We start from the raw sequence: 16,855 nt of genomic DNA, 5'->3' as shown, positions 1-16,855 counted from the left end.
GGTGGCTGGTGGTTTTGCTTCTTTGGGTCTGGCCTGGACCTTTCTGAGGGGCGCGCAGCTGCCGCCCGACCACCATCCCCGAACTGCCTGCTTTTCCCGAGGACCACAAAAGTTGGTAGCTGCGGGAACAGGCGCCGGGCGCCCTAGCCCGGGTCTCAAGGGATGCGAAGCCCCAGCCCTTGCCGACAGAGAAACCCTGTTCCCGGGAGCAGAGCCCGCGGGGCGCACGGCCGAATAGTCCCCTTGGGCGAGGTGGGGGTGGGGGGTTTGGGGAGTTGGTTCCTCTATGCGGACCACCCCCATAGCCTTGGGCAACCTAACAAACAACCCCTCCATCCCAAAGCTCTCTGCTGTCCCGCGCTTCAAATCCCACCCCCACCCCTACCCCCAACGCTTTCCCGGCCGATTTCATCCCGAACCCCCGCAGCTAACACACACACCTCCATTCCCGCGTGGCTCGGCCTGGCCCCCTCTCGCTCCAGGGGTTAGAAGTGATAGCGAAGAGGCGCCAAGCCTGCAGCCTGGGGTGGGGGAAGAACAGGGGTTGGGCGAGGGGCTGTGAGACCCTGGAAAAAACAAGTGAACTTGAGACCCGCCCCCTCCCCAAGGCCGCGGTCGAGGTGCCCCTGGCCTGCGCCCGCACTCGCGGGGCCTGAGCTGCGGACGCGCGGGCGGGGGTGGTTGGGGGGGATGTATTGCTCGACTGCAGATGATGCGGGGGTCCAGGCGCCTGCGGTGGGAGGAGAGGCCGAGGTTCCCGCCTGCGCCCCCCACCCCACGGTCGTTCCCTCCCGCTCCCACTTGCAGGACCCCCGCCGCCTCCTCGGGCGCACTGGCATCCGTCAGTCTCCTGGACGACCCCTTTCTCCCCGCCAGTCCCCCAGCCTGCTTCGGCTCTTTCGCTCCTGGGAGAAGCGGTAGGTTTGGTCTCCTCAGCCGGGGTGTGGGGGCGGAGGCGTCCTCCCGGTCAGCCCCGCGGGCCTTTGGCCCCCGAATTGGGGCCCCGTGCCCCGCGCAGTCTTGGGCCCGGCGCACCATTCCGTCGCCTGCTCGCCACCAGACACAGCGCCCTTTCTTCCCGGAGCGGCGGGGGCGGGAGCCGGGGGTCACTCCAACCCCTGCACCTCCGGGGCCTGGCTGGGACCACCTTGGGAACGGGTTTCCCGCTTGGAGGGCGAGGGGCGCCCGGAGGGCGTTCTCTGCAGCCCTCCAGCTCCATCCCAATGGGTATTTTTTTTTTTTTGGCTGCGGGTTTCCTTTTCTCTGACTCCTTCTTCTGAACCGACCGGCAGGTGTGGGCCTCTTTTTATTTGTTTTCGGAGCCACTGGGCTGCTATTTCGGCGCTGACGCGGAGGGGGTGCAGAGGCAGAGTTGGGGGTCCAGGGGGTGGCGGTGGGGTGACCCCCGCCGTGCGCGGTGGCTCGCGGCTTGCGCCAGCGCTGGGCGCGCGCGTAATGAATTAAACCCAGTGCTTGGGCGAGTCTGGGGTGAGCGAGGACGGCGGATCCCAATCTGTCATTTGGACCCAACTTAAGAAATTTGGGGCGAGGGTTGATGGGTGGGGGTTATCGAAGTAACCAGGTGCTGTTCTTGCGAGTAGAATCCACGAGGTGGTGGTATGGATTCTTCCTTTGATTTTGATTTTTTTTTTTTTTTTTTTCCTGTTTGGTCAGTTGGGGGGAAACGGGTTTATGTGCTCATATCCTATGCTTTTTGAAGGGATCCACTGCTGGCAGGGCATCGACATCAAGATCGCGCTGCATTTAACTGTTTTCTAACGGGAGGTGGTGTGAGCTAGCTCTCTTCTCAGAGTCAGCACTTACCATGATTTGAGGGATGCAGAGGGGAAAAAAAAAAAAAAAAAAGAAAAAGTTCGGGGAGACCTAGTTATCCTGATGAAGCAGAATTTACAGTTTGTGTAGGCGTTCTACAGGCCACATAGAAGTGCATGCTTAAGACATTGTCAATAGGTACCTTCTTCAGCTAGAAATTAAATGAGCAGGATGTGAAAACCTGACTTTCCATCAGAACAAAGCAACACCACTCTGCTAAAAGAACTGCCTGGTTTGAAAAGAGATGCTTAGCATTTCCCTAGAGGATGGCAGAGCCCAGAGAAGTGATCAGATTGCACAGAAATCTGCATTTTTGTGGTGGCAGATGGGGGGAATGGAGAATTATTTCATGCCTTAGTTGGCTGTGGGAAGCGGTTAACTGCAATCCTGAAAATCCTCAAGATAAATATCTCTGTGGCGATGCAGCAGAAGGTAGTAAGGCCGGGGATAATGGCACAGGGTCACATTCATCCCTTATTTCCAGAAAAAAACTCTAGATTTTAAAAATTTGTCCCCAAATTAAGAATGTAAGAATTTCAAGGAAGCCTTTGCAAATATATATTTTTTCCAGATTAGAAGTTCAGTATTCTATTACCCTAGGAAATGTAGTTGAGTATATATGTAGATAGATAGACAGCAATTTAAAAAAGTCTCTTCCTTGACATGTAGGAAGACAATCAAGCCGATTGTAACAAGTGGAAAATTACTTCATCAGTTTTAAATCACTGGATTCAAATGAGAGATTTGATTTTTTGGAAACTAGAATGATTTCGTGAAGGGATTTAATAATAATTGCATTTTCCTAATAATGGCTGTGCTTTGATGCCATTTTTAAGATGTTTTGACATATTTTTCTTGGGTGGAGGAATTGTTGCTTTCCTTTGTATTTTTTTAAAATAAAATAGTGCTGAATGTACTTTTGGCCCTAAAACCTGCAGTCCAGCTAATTTTTACCCAAGTCTAAGAATAGAACAGATACTTGATAAGTAACCGATTGCTACAGAAGGTGGATAAAGCAGGTATATGGATGCTATTAAATTTACAAGTGAACAGACTTGAGGGTATTTGAAAATTCATGGTTTTAGCCTGGAATGTAGACTAATAAGCATATGAAGTTTTTCTTTATTTCTGAACTTGGCCTTTTCTTTCTTTTTTTTTTTTTCTTTGTAGTAATTTGTGGAAAGGTTCTGGTCTCTGCACAAAGATTCCAGTGCTTACTAACTATGCACATTACATAGCTTTCAGACTGTGCAAGAATCTCTTTAAGAACTCCTTAGAGTATAGTGCTTTTATGCCTAGACCAAAACAAAAAACCTAGAGACGGTTCATACAAAAGTACACATTCAGGTGCATGGAGTCTGGCTTCCCTTTAACATTTTTCCATTTTAATTGGTACTCCATATTTTAAACCTTTATTATATGGTTGAGTATTGTCAATAATGCAACTTGTTGACAGAATTATTTTGTCCAAATGAAGCGATGATATAAAGATATCTTAAGTCCTTTAATACCCTCGCTCTGAAGATAGGATTATCAGGTTAAAACATACTTAAATTCCAGACTTGGTGAGAGCTGATTTTAGCATCTGAAAGTCATGTGTAAGGAACAGATTTTTAGTATATAAACCAGCCTGCATTCTTTCTATAATGGTTTCTACTCTTAACAATGTACATTTTATTCCCAAATGAGAAAAATATGTTCAGAGTTTAGTTTAAATCAGTTGCCCATTTTTTTTTTTCTTCTTTCTGGATACTATATCTTTTTAGAAGAGAGACTTTAGTCTACTTAACTATCTTTAAGACTTCTAAGACAGACTATGCCTTCTCTGGAGCAACAAATAATCTCTTAAACTTGTCAGCTACCAGTTTCAAATCAAATATACAGATTTTGCCCAGTGAAGGAGAGAAAGTGAGAATCTCAAAATTGAAGCCCACGTGGTTCTAGGCAATTAGGTCATCTCTTATGCGCTGTATCCATTCATGGACAATTCACTCAATGAATATTTTCCAGTTTGTCATTTTTCTCTAAACAACCTTCATTTAGCCTCTCAAAGACTCCACTGTTCTTTGCTGAATGAATGGCAGAATGGGAAATCCTTCCTCATTTTTCTTGGGGAGGGGCAAAGTAGCACAAATGAACAAGGGAAAAAGAAGGCAGTACCGCCTAGAAGTTTGCCATTTTGCCACTTATGGGCTTTGAATAAATATATACATACGAGAAGGATTTCTCTCTGTCGTGGTTACACTAAATAAAAATTAAATAAAAGGCTCATAAAGTTAGCACAGGCATGGAAGGTTGGCTGTGGAGAATAACCAGTCCACCTAGGGATCTGATTCTGAACTTCAGACATTCAGTGTTGAGTTCACCTGTCCCAGGTGCATGCACAATACCTGAGCTCTACCTGCCTGTGGAAGTTGGCCAATCAATTTCCAGCATGATCCTCTTCTCTGGCCCAAGTCACCCTCCTTCCTCCCAGAAGTGGTACCTGAAAGAAAACAAGGAAAATCCCAACAGATAGAAAATATATAGTAAGATGAGGTTTTATTGACTTGATTCCAGAGTGGAATAGAGTAGTCGTCGTACAATTTAGGAAAGAAATGAGGAAGAATAGACCCTCAAGGCCTCATTAGAATAAATCTCAAGGAGACAAATCTTTATTTCAGGCTAGTGTTAATGAAATAGCATGTGCTTTCACAGTTCTTTGGAAAGGTGGAGAAATAACCCAGAGATTTGGGTGGTTTTATTTAAAATGTTTGTTATATAAATAATGCTTTGCCACAGTAACAGAGTGCTATTTTTGGATTACAATTGGACCTCATGATTATGTGTGTTGACATTGGTGATCATTTTGGTTTCAAGAGGCTAATATCTGATTGGATGATGAGTCCTCGGGTCTGGAAGTCATCATCCCAGGTGTATGTTTTTATTTTATTTCATCGTGGTAAGAAAACATAACAGGAGATCTATTCTCTTAACAAAACTTTAAGTGTACAACAGAGTATTGTTGATTCTGGGTATGATGTTGTACAGCAGATCTCTAGAACTTATTCATCTTGCTTAACTGAAACTTTATGCCCTTTGATTCATAATTCCCATTTCTCCCTTCCAACCAACATTTCTCTCTGTGATTCTGTGACTTTGGCTGTGTTATATATCTGTAGGCATCAACACCTCATCCAGGCTCATTTTCCATTTTTTTCTTTTTTTGTTTCATTGGAGTTTTTTTTGTTTTTTTTTTTTTGGTGGGTGAGGGGGTAGAATACATATTTTGCAAAGTGCACTCCTTTAAAGAGTGGAACTTGGCCTGCTATTTTTATATGTTAGAAAGAAAAGAAACTTGGTTAGCCTAAAGTTGCATTTCTTGATAAGGTTTTGGATCCTTTAAAAAAGAGCCAAGGTTAACTGTAATTGGCACCAATGAGAAGCATCACAGTGAGTTGATGCTTGTTTTTACATTTTGTTCTGTTCTTATAGCTGTGATGGGATTTGCACGCGGTGTCATTTTCCATGTTTCGTATTTCAGCATCACCAAAGTTTGGTTCAAAACTGTGAGAGGGACACATATTACATTACCTCGATGGTCAGCCAGCTTCAGCTGCTCAGCCTACAGCAGGGAACTGTGGTCTCAGAAACAAGGATGGAGGGGTTGGGGGTACAGACCAGAACCTATTAAGATCAAGTGCTTTTATTGTTTTCATATTTTTCTCACTTAAGATAAGTATAACTCTATGAATGGGCTAGGAGGGAAAACAAAAATAAATGTATTTTTTTTTCACTAATAAAATATTTCATTGTTAACTGCTTTTCTAAGTCAGTCAGATATGCCCTCCTGGCCTAAAGGCATGCAGTAAGAATTGAAATGTGTATGTGTGTGTCTGTGTATGTTTATATTCAGAGATATGCCCATATGCACAAGCATAGCCAAGAGCTATTTTCTTGCATAAAATGTTTTTCTCAGCCATCGCAACACATTCGATCAAAGCAAAAAACAAAATACTAGAATGAAAAATGTGATTTTTGCCTTAGTCTTTTTCCCTTTTTTTCTCTCATTCACCCAGTGTATCTGATATTTAAAATTCATAATGTAAATTACCTGTGATTGACCTGAGAGTACTCCTCATTTGAGGATGTAGACATTCATTAACAATGAGACCTACATAAATAGAGAGTATAGGTTTAGGGGCAGGCATCTGTTTTCTCTAAGTTTCTTTGAAGCTTTCTTTTCTTTTCTTTTTTTTTTTTTTTTAAATCATTTTATTTATTTATTTTTTCCCCCCAAAGCCCCAGTAGATAGTTGTATGTCATAGTTGCACAGCCTTCTAGTTGCTGTATGTGGGACGCTGCCTCAGCATGGCCAGAGAAGCGGTGCGTCAGTGCGCGCCGGGGATCCGAACCCGGGCCGCCAGCAGCGGAGCGCGAGCACTTAACTGCTAAGCCACGGGGCCGGCCCTGAAGCTTTCTTTTCTAATCTGAGTAATATTTTTCTAACAAGATATTATTACCCATGTTTATAGTGAAATAATCTATATGGTAGGTGTGAAAAAATATTACCCTTTTATGAACATCAATATTGCGCCGTGTCGTCTACTGGGATGGAGAAATTGACAATTTTTACAATGACCAAACTGGGCACTCTTTTCACAAGGTTAAACTCATAACCCTTTTATCTGCCTCATAGGGCATGCATGCCTTTCTTTCTCTCCATGCCATAAGAGCTCTGCTGAGAGACTGTTTCTATTGAAACCTTCTGCTACAGTCGCAGGAGCATTGTATCAGCACAGTAGAGAAACCCAGAGTTCACTTTCAATAAGCATCGAGAAGCTTGAAGTCACAAAAGTTGAGAAACTCATAATAGTCTCTCTCCAGTCTTGGGTCCCTCTCTTCCTGCAGAGATCCTTTGCATTCACATTCGACCTGGACCACTCATTCATATTGCTCGTCTGAGGAAGCACCGAAAAATCCCAAGTGATGGCCACAGAGGAGGTGAATTAGTGCGAGAGGATTTCTCATCCTGGGGGTCGTTTCACCACCAGGTGCAGGTTCTTTGGAAATAGGATGACACATCACAAATGTGCAGACAGACTTAGATCTCTGACAGGACAGTATGCTGCCGTGTAGACACAAGTGGTCTCATGACAGCCACAACACAAATAAGAGCGATTTCTTGCAGAAAATAGTTTCATTGGCAAGTTATATCTAGAAAGCCTTCACCATCTAAAGTAGCTAAATTTCTCTTAAATATATATATAATTACTACTATATTATTGCATTTTTATATATTTATATAATTGTATTTATATACTATACATTTATATAGTGGTATTTACATACAATTTATGTAAGTGATGAAGAAAGCTTCCATCATCTAAACTCATTCTATTCCAAAATTCGTTGGAAAGCCTTCATATATAATGAATAAAATTCATTTAGATACATAATGTACAGTAGTGTTTTCACTTTCCATAATTTCAGTTACCCGAGGTCAACCCTGGTCCAAAAATATTAAATGGAAAATTCCAGAAACAAACAATTCTTAAATTCTAAATTGCACACAATTCTGAGTAGTGTGATGAAATCTCGCGTGGTCCTGCCCCGTATGTGACTCATCCCTTTAAGGTCCAGGGATCCGCTGTGGACGACACTGCCCATCAGTCACTTAGTAGCCGTCTTGGTTATCAGATCCACTGTCACGGTATTGCAGTGCTTGTGTTCAAGTCATCTTTATTTTACTAAATAATGGCCCCAAAGTGCAAGAGTAGTGATGCTGGCAATTCAGATATGCCACAGAGAAGCCGAGAACTGCTTCGTTTAAGTGAAAAGGTGAAAGTTCTTGACCTAATAAGGAAAGAAAAAAAATCACATGCTGAGGTTGTTAAGACCTATGGTAACTTTTATTACAGTATGTTGTTATAAACTGTTCTATTTTGTTATTATTGCTGTTAATCTCTTACTGTCCCTAATTTATAAATTAAACATTATCATGAGTATGTATGTAAAGGAAAAAACATAGCGTATACAGGGTTCAGTACTCCCCAGGGTTTTAGGCATCCACTGGGGGTCTTGGAACATATCTCACACAGATAAGGGGGAACTACTGTATTAGATATATAATTATGTATTATATATTTATATATAGATATGTAACCTATATAATAAAATAATTTAAACATATCAAAAATTAGTGTAAATATAAAATACATATATAGATATAGATACATGAGAGATTGATTGATAGCTTGACATGCATTTTCTGGAAGAAACCGTGTCATATCTGGTAAGTAGATTTCCAAGCTGGTCTCCAATATCTACATTTTTTTCCCCCAATATCACATTCAAGTGAAGTTGAAGAGCTGTTAATGTTACTGTGGTAACAAGCATATTACAGTACTCACTGAAATATAATTAATTGATACGTAGTGTGCTTTTGTGAACCAGTGGAGAAACCTCATGTCAGTGGGAACATGTGTCGAGCAAGAATCTGTGTCAAGTGGATCTTTCCTCCCGGATCAATAGGCAACTTGTGTCCTTAGAAGACAAGACTGAGAATCTGTCTGAGGTTGTGTGAAGTTCAGCAGAAAAGAACACCACAGCGAATCAATGTTGTCCGCCATGAGCGGGCACGAGATGGCACCTGTCTAAGCATGCGTTTGCCTACCGTGGGGTAGATTCTATTGGCTAGATCTCTTGCGTGGCCTTGCTCAAGATGAAAAATCAGTGCGGTAGGTTCAGGAATGTAGCTCCTTAGCACTGGCAAGAAGGAAATTTCATGACTAAGATATATTTGTCATTTTCTGGAAAAGAGCTTCTTACTCCATCAGGAGTTTGTTCTTCACGTTCCTTCTTTTATTCATCACTTTTATTGAACATGTACTTACTATATGCCAGTTATAGGCTTGGAAGTGAACTTAGTGCTGGTAATATAGAGATGAATTAAGCATATACCTACTCCCAAAAATCCCTGCCTATGTGTGAATGTTCATAAGAAAGTTGTTGAAGTATTTAGAGCATATATATAAACATATATATATAGCATATATATATATGTAAGCATACATAGAGTGTATATATATATATAAGCATATAGAGTGTGTGTGTGTGTGTGTGTGTGTATATATATATATATATCACTCCTTCCCATTTTCTGGTATGCAATATGGATTCTTTCCTTCTTTCATCTCTTCCTCCCTCCCATTCACCCACCCATCCTTTCTTCCTTCCTTCCTCCCTCCCTTCCTCAGTCTCTTTCTTCTATTTGGATGAGTGATGAGAACTCAGAGGTCTGGGAATGCATCAAATAGTCAGGAAAGAAGAGTAAAAAACAAAACAAACAAACAAACAAAAACTTGTGGAATGGCAAAGAATTTCCATGACAATTTAATAGAATTCTTCACATGCCATGTTTGTATAGCTGCTTATATTTTTAAAAGTTGTCAAACTCTATATTTGTAAAATGTTGATTTTCATTTTAGTAAGCCATATGAGTAAATACATGTATAAAACAGATTACTTTGACTCAACAAAGAACTGAGTGCCCATGAGATGTATATATATATATATATATATATATATATATATATTTATTTTTAACATATGGTAGTGGAACTAGCATCTTTAATTAATGGCCATTTCCTATGGTCTTTATAAAAATCAATAAGCAACAGTTAGATATAACAGCATTTTGAAGGAATGTGAAATACCTTGAATTCTAATGTATCTGAGTCTTGAAGATTGTAAAAATCACAGACAATTGTCTCAGACTCCACCACTCCTCATATAATCTATTTTTCAACCTTTTAAGATCTTTAACTTCATGAAACAACCTTGAAAATAGACAGTGTTTTTCATACAGGTGAGCTAGGATTGCTTAAATATGGGTACAGATTGCATTGCCTCAGAGGAAAATTCATCATGGTGATTCTTTAAAAAAATGTGAAAACATGACAGCAATTGATGGGAAGAACTCCCAAATCAGGAATTCTCTCTTAAAGAGGCTCCCAGATCAAATAATTTTGGAGAACCTCAAGTGTCATACTTCTCTCTTGAATTTTACACTGAAAACTGACACTTTAAGGACTTGACAAGTCCCACACTAGTGGATCCAGGAGACCTGACAGATAATTTGAGATTCTTTGTAACAAGCGTTACCTACATTACGTAACTATAATCACAGAACTATGTTAAGAATACATCTATTATATTTTACTGACACAAAGCAAAAAGAAGAGCTAACAGAATCTAAGGTTACTTAGCAGTGCTTAAATTGCCAAGGTAATCTAGAGAAATGGATTTGTTGATATTTTTTTCCCTTCATTTTATTAATTTCTTCAATATTTGTTGAGGGCTAAGAGGTGGGGTTATGAAGAAGATTAAGTTGTTTATCTTTCCTGTATTATCCATAAGAACATCATTTTCCACGTCTTTTGTAGCAGTAAAAAAAGAAGTGTGTGTGGGGAGGGGGGGTAGGCACAACAAAACATGAGCCAGACTCTTATAATTAGGAACAAAGAAGTTTCATATCAGACTCTCGCTTCTGTTGTGTGTGTATCTGTCTGTTTAATCTCTCATGTCCTATGTCTAATGTTAAGGAAAATAACCGCCTAATCAAAAGTTCATAAATCTTTTTAAAATAGTTAAAGGCAAGATCACCAGGGCCATATAGCTCAAATATTAAGAGTTAGGTTCATTTTGTTATTTTCAGATGGAGATGGTACACTTTTAAATTTTAGCTTCTTCAACAGGACAGGCTACTAGGGTTGATGAGCAAAGAGATGAAGATACTCGATAAGGAATGGGGAGGTAATCAGGAACCTTGGAGAAAAGAAGGATGCTTGCCCTAGGGGATGCCTGGATGGCACCTGTGTCCCAGGCTTAAGCCAGCAGGCTGGATCTGTCTGCTGCAGAAGCGACAACATGCGTCTATGGATTGTAAATTTACCACGTGCCAAGCTTGTGCTGTGCAAAGAACTGGAATAGTTTAGATCACAGTATAGAGAATTATTTGGAATCGATACTATTAGAGAATCAGAATCATTGAAAAGCAGACAAGACACTTTGAAAATAAAAAACAAACATAAAAAAGAAAAAGGCAAAAGGTTACTTTTAGATTTATCTTTGACTATTAGCAGAGAGAGTTCAGAATGAGCAGCTGAAATGTAACCCAGCAGGTGAGGCAGAAGAAAATACTTCTTGCTGAGTACACCAGTGAGACAGACTCTGGAAGAAAATGTAACAGTTACACAGAAGTTAAAAAATAATGTTCAGAAAAAGGAAGTATAAAGCAGAGATACTAGAATGGCAAAGCAGAAAGGGGGATAAATCTAAATTTGTTATAGCATAAAACCAACCAACCAACCTCAGTGAAAGCATGATAGATGGGTGAATTTTGGAATATGCAAAATATCTCAATAAAGCTGTAGATAAATATGTCTCAACAAAGATGCAGGAGAGTCATAATTTGTAACCTGGGAAAAATATCATCTCACCAAAAATCTTGTGACAATTTAGGTTCATAGTGGAAACGAGACAGTAGTATGTTATGGGGATAAAATAGTAGTTCACACATCACTTCACTTAAAATTTGTGCAAAGGCATTTTATGATGATTCAGTCTGCCAGGACAATTTCACAGATAAAGAAATGTCCATGAATTTGTGTGAAAATTATTGGTTGAAAAGTCTCCCTTTGATGAATAACAAGTGTAAGGTATTACAATTTATCAAAATTACATGAAAATTACATAAATAAGCATGTGTATTAATTTCACAAGTTTTTGGGTATTTAATCTGGTCACATCCAAATTAACAGGAAAATCGTTCAGTTCTATGAATATATGTAACACGTCAGGATACACGTTGAGCATTCATAGAGCTGAACAATTTCTTGTTAATTTGGATGTGACCTGATTAAATGTCTGTGTATACATATATATATATAAAATTTATATATGTCTACATAATTTACATCTACAAATTATATAAACATATATACATATATATTTACATATGTATAAATAATTTACTTTTTATTGGGAAACATATCTTCCTTTTTAAAGGACACAAATTACTCTGCATTATATAATACCATAACAGAATCAGTAAAAAATTCAAATGTATTTATTTATATTGAAAAAATTTGACCATTACAGTTCTATTGCTAAATTATTCCAAGATATGTGTTAACCTTTTCTCTCTTTACTTTAAACATAGCTTAAGGAAGAGAAAACTGAAAAGGGAAGGAGATTGCAATATTATATTTAAACATAGACTAAACCCCCTCCCCTAATACGCTGTTTAATTTATAGGAACCACAGCACAGCCTGAAAGTCCACAGAATCTGCAGGGTCTCAGGGCATCCCTGGAGTGTGGGGCTGAGCCCAGACACTGCATTTGTCACACCTAGGTGGGCATCCATGGTTTTGCTGGTCTTGGAGCAGCTGTCTAGTCCCGTGCAATGGTCATTCTTTCTTCCCGTTTCTCTTGAACGTGCCAGTTGGTGGCCTCTCTCTCACCAGAGGGAATTTATCCAATATCACCTCTTCCTAACGATGTTCATAGCCAGCTATGATGGATGGAGCAAGCGGCTCCCTCTTGGTCTGGCTTATCCTGGGAGTCTCACCAAAGCGGGTCAGAGCGGGAGGCAACTGCTTCTTCTTCCTTCTCTCCTCCTCCTCTGTCTGACATCCCTCTAAACCTACTTGACAGGAAAAACAAATCCTCTTTTCAAATTGTGAACAATATATACTATATAAGTTTTTTGGCTATTTCAGTTTACGGGGTGGGAGAGAGCAGCACTCAATGATTCCAGGAAAGTATACATTTTTATCCACTTGTAATTCTGAGAATATAAGAATGTGCTTAAATTATAATTAAATCACATATAACGTATAGTTGGTTGGAATACGCATGATGAAAACAGGAAATAATTTAGAATCACAGGTTTTTTTGGTATTGAAATCAACCAAAAAATCATTTGTCTTCCCTCAATTATACACGAAGAAACTGAGTCACAGAGAGCTTCAGCGATTTATCTCAGACTGCACAGCTGGTCAGTACTTTTAAACACTATTCGTGAAATGAAGATTGAGTACCTGAAATTTCAGAGTTTGATATATCTGTTTTTGACAATTTATGAGAAGCATACAAAATTATAGGAATCATCAAATGGGCTAATAAAACAAGCACATGATTTCATTTTCAGAACCTACATTTCTTATTGTGCAGCAGAGATTTAAAAAGATAAATCATTTTGATGAAAGGAACAAGAGGAGAAAGAAAAAAAAAATCTCCAAAATTGAAAGCAGAACTTAAGTTAGAGCCCCATTTTTTTTTTTTTTCTGAATTACTAGGAAAGCAAGTTAGCTGGTTCAGATCTCTTTTTTTTATTTCTTCATTCTTCATTATTCTTTATAAGTAAGAACCCAATATCTTTTCATTTTTTGAAACATTAATTAATTGCATTTATTTGTTATACCTTGCCATGTTTCAGACATTCTTAGGAGAGGAAGAAATCTTTTCAGGGGTGCATTCTCTCTCCCCACAGAGTTTTGTCCAAGATGGGCATTTTATATCTTTCATCTCTATAAACACTAGTGGATTCTACTTCTCTGTCCATCTGTCTAGTGCTGTGAGATGTAACCAAGAGGACGGAAACAAAAGGTTCCTAGAGAAAAAAGATCCAGGAGCCTCCTTTTCAGGTGAATGTTGAGGTCTTCTGCTGCGTGGAGGGAGAGAAGGCAGAACAGAAGTTCAAGCATAAGGGCTGGTCTGTGACTGTTTTGTCACATTGAGGGCTTTGCATGGCATCTGTTGATTCTCCAGGAGGGAGGTGACTTGGTGAAGTTAGTGTTTTGATGACGAGTCATCTGCCTTTTCATGACGATTTGTCCAATAAGAAGGCGACTTGGTAAAATCGGTATTTTTATTACAATTCTGTAATTGTAACAGAAGTCAGGATAAGGAGTTGCTGACTTACTATGAGCAAATAATCTATCTCGTGAATCAACAAAGCCCACCCGTGACCCCCATATTTTTGGACAATGGTTTGTTGTAATGTGGCCCTGAGAAACCTGGAGTGTTACAATGTCATAGCTTTTATGGAGATGCTTTCTGTGTCCCTGAGAATTCATTATTGTTTGACAAACAACTCGACTGCTCTGTCATGGGCCTTTTATGCTTTTTCCTATTACTCATCTAAGAATGTGTGCACGGAGCTGTCAGTAAAGTTTTCTTTCCATGTCTGATACCATTTTTCCGTGATGCTTTAATGTAAATGCACTTGAAATGGATCCTTTCTTATTCCAGTCAGTGGAATCTTAATAAATTTTAACTTTGCTCTCATTGCTTTTATACATCAGAGCTTTGATTACCAGGATTAAAACCAGGAACTGATGGTTCTGTTGGATGGAAAGTTTCAGGGTAAGAAGCTAACAGACCCACCTCACTGGGGTACTAATGCTGTCTACTTGATTCTTACATGTCGGCTAATTTTACAAAATATAAACCTTTTTTTAATTCTTTAGGACCTTTTTGGAATACTGTTTTCATTTTTTAAAAACCGACTTTAACTTAAAATAGGTTTGATTTACAAAAAAATTATAAAGATAGTGTAGAGTGCCTGTTTACACCTCACACGCAGTTAACATCATATATTACCGTGGGACGTTCGAATCAACACCAACACATTGCTATTAACTAAACCCAAGACTTTATTTGGATGTCACTAGTTTTTACCTAATGCCCCCTTTCTGTTCCAGGATCCCATCCAGGATACCACATTGCATGTAGTTGACATGTTTCCTTAGTCTCTACAGTCTGTGATGGTTTCATGACCTTGTTTTTCCTGATTTTAATGATTTTGTGGTATTATGTAGAATGTCCCCCATTGGAGTTTGTCTGATGTTTCAGAGGAAAACACACAAAGATAAGTTGCCCTTCTCATCATCGTATCAAGGGCACATACTATCAACATGACCTTTACTGTTAACTTTGACCTTGGTCACTTGGCTGAGGTAGTAGTGTTTGCCAGGTGTCTCCACTGTAAAGTTACACACTCCCTCCCCTTTCCATAGTCTGTTCTTTGGAAGCAAGTCACCTAAAGTGCAATAAAGGTGAGGAGAAGGGAGAATTCAGCTCCACGTCTTGGATGGTGGAGCATTGACATCAGTTGTTTAGAATTCCTCTGTAAGGAGGATTTGTCCCTTCTCCCACATTCGTTTGTTTATTTATTCCATCATTCATTTTTATTAACATGGATGCCTGGATATTTAGTGTATACTTCCAATATTACATTACTGTCACTTATTTTGTTACCTGTTTTAGTTTGTTGCCATGGTTTGGACGCCGAGAAGTCTTTTCATTTCGACAGGTGGTAAATGAGAAGACTCTATGTTAAAGAGCCACTGGAGGAAAAATCCCACCCAGGGTTTGGACCTGGAAGGAGGATTCTATTCTTGAAAGGAATGGGGCACCAGACGTGACTTTGATGTTTCACACAGAGTCTGGCTTGTATTGATCATCTCTGCTCACCACGCTGGCCCAGTGGTATCCACCTTACAAAACTACTGCCTTCCATTGGGAAACCTCAGTGGACTGGCCGAGTTCACTGTGTCTTTGACAGTGTTTCATTGCATTAATTTGCAGTCTTTCTATGCAGGAAGGAAAACACTCGTACCACAGCTTCACAGTGGTGATGGGGTCATTCCTTGCCACAACTCATCCTTGTATTTGTCCACAAATAGATACAAAGTTGAAGGAACACATTATTGACCAGAGACTTCCAGAACCCCCATTGAGGAGGTTTGATTTCGGAATGTCCATACGTGTGGCCCTGCACATCCATTCACCATGATGGACATTTTAACAAATGATCTCATTCTCTTAACATTATAATGTGTGTTGATATAAAAATTTAGTATGCATACAGGTGGTTATCGCTTAAGTATATCTTACGAAGCATTCTTTTTTGAATTCTGGTAACTGGATCCATTTTATAAATAAGTCATATAAGCAAACTCTAGCCTTTTCAAGCAGATTTTTAAACACAGTGTGTTTTTCCTTGCAGAAAAGGAATGAGGAGTATTATAGGGAATGCAGAAATTTTGAAAAAGTGTAAAAATCTATCATCATTCTGTAAGCTAGTGGTTAAACACTAAACAATTTGTATAGCTTCTGCCAGCAATTTTCTGAATATTTTAAACCTAGATATTTATCTATCCATATGTACATTTTTATCTGTATCTATATCATGTGTATATATGTATATATCTGCACATATAGCACGTCTATATCTGTATATCTATATCAATATCAGTATCTATAACTATTAATATCATAACCTTATCTTATCTATGACTATACCTATACCATATTGTACCTATGTCTATCTATATTTGAATTATATCCACATTTACACCTCTACAACCATATCTTTCTTTATGTCTATATTATATCTCTTTCTTTGTAAGTATCTATATCTATACCATTTTGAACTTTATATTTCCTGCAATATTATAGCAAAAGCCACTTTAGGATTATTACAAATCTTTATAAGCATTATTTTTCATGATTAGTTCTCTCAGAAGGTTATGACTTAATCATTCTTTATTTTTTCACATTTAGGATATTTGTACAGTTTTGATCCTGTAATTTATTTTCAAATCTTTTCATGTAAATCCCACATCTTCATCAGAGGGGCATTACTTATTTTGTTTTGTATATTTCCATATACTGTTTTGATTTGTAAACTTTTTTCTTTTGTGTACTTTTTAAAACTTTTGTATGTACTTGAAATCTTGTGGAATATATACTATTGAAAATTTCAAGTGCATGCAAAGAAAAGAAAGAAAATGGAATAATGAATCCCATGTACCCATCTGTTGACTTCATCAACTGTGAATGCATACCCTAATCTTTAGTATTTAACCTCATCCATTTCCCCCATTCTCATGGCACCATGTAGTTCATCTAAAGATATGTCAGTGTATTGCTCTAAATATGAATTATTTTTTTTTACATAACCATCATATC

General features: G+C 39.1%; 1 protein-coding gene across 3 annotated transcripts in view; it reads left to right on the top strand.

Annotated features, from left to right (window-relative positions):
• LOC147911620 (neuroligin-4, X-linked) overlaps window positions 1-16,855 on the top strand; it is a 295,702-nt gene that overhangs the window by 1,216 nt on the left and 277,631 nt on the right. The window contains exon 1 of one of the 3 annotated variants that reach the window (XM_087427909.1): window positions 753-917. The exons of the other annotated variants lie outside the window; for them this stretch is intronic. The gene's annotated coding sequence lies outside the window, so the exon portion shown is untranslated. Of the gene's footprint in view, window positions 1-752; window positions 918-16,855 lie in introns of those variants that run through there. 3 annotated transcript variants of the gene reach the window in all.

This window comes from Ceratotherium simum, chromosome Y (assembly GCF_057802395.1).
Source record: "Ceratotherium simum simum isolate JZ-2026a chromosome Y, ASM5780239v1, whole genome shotgun sequence".
NCBI classification, from domain to species: domain Eukaryota; kingdom Metazoa; phylum Chordata; class Mammalia; order Perissodactyla; family Rhinocerotidae; genus Ceratotherium; species Ceratotherium simum.
This window is presented reverse-complemented; position numbering and strand designations above follow the sequence as displayed.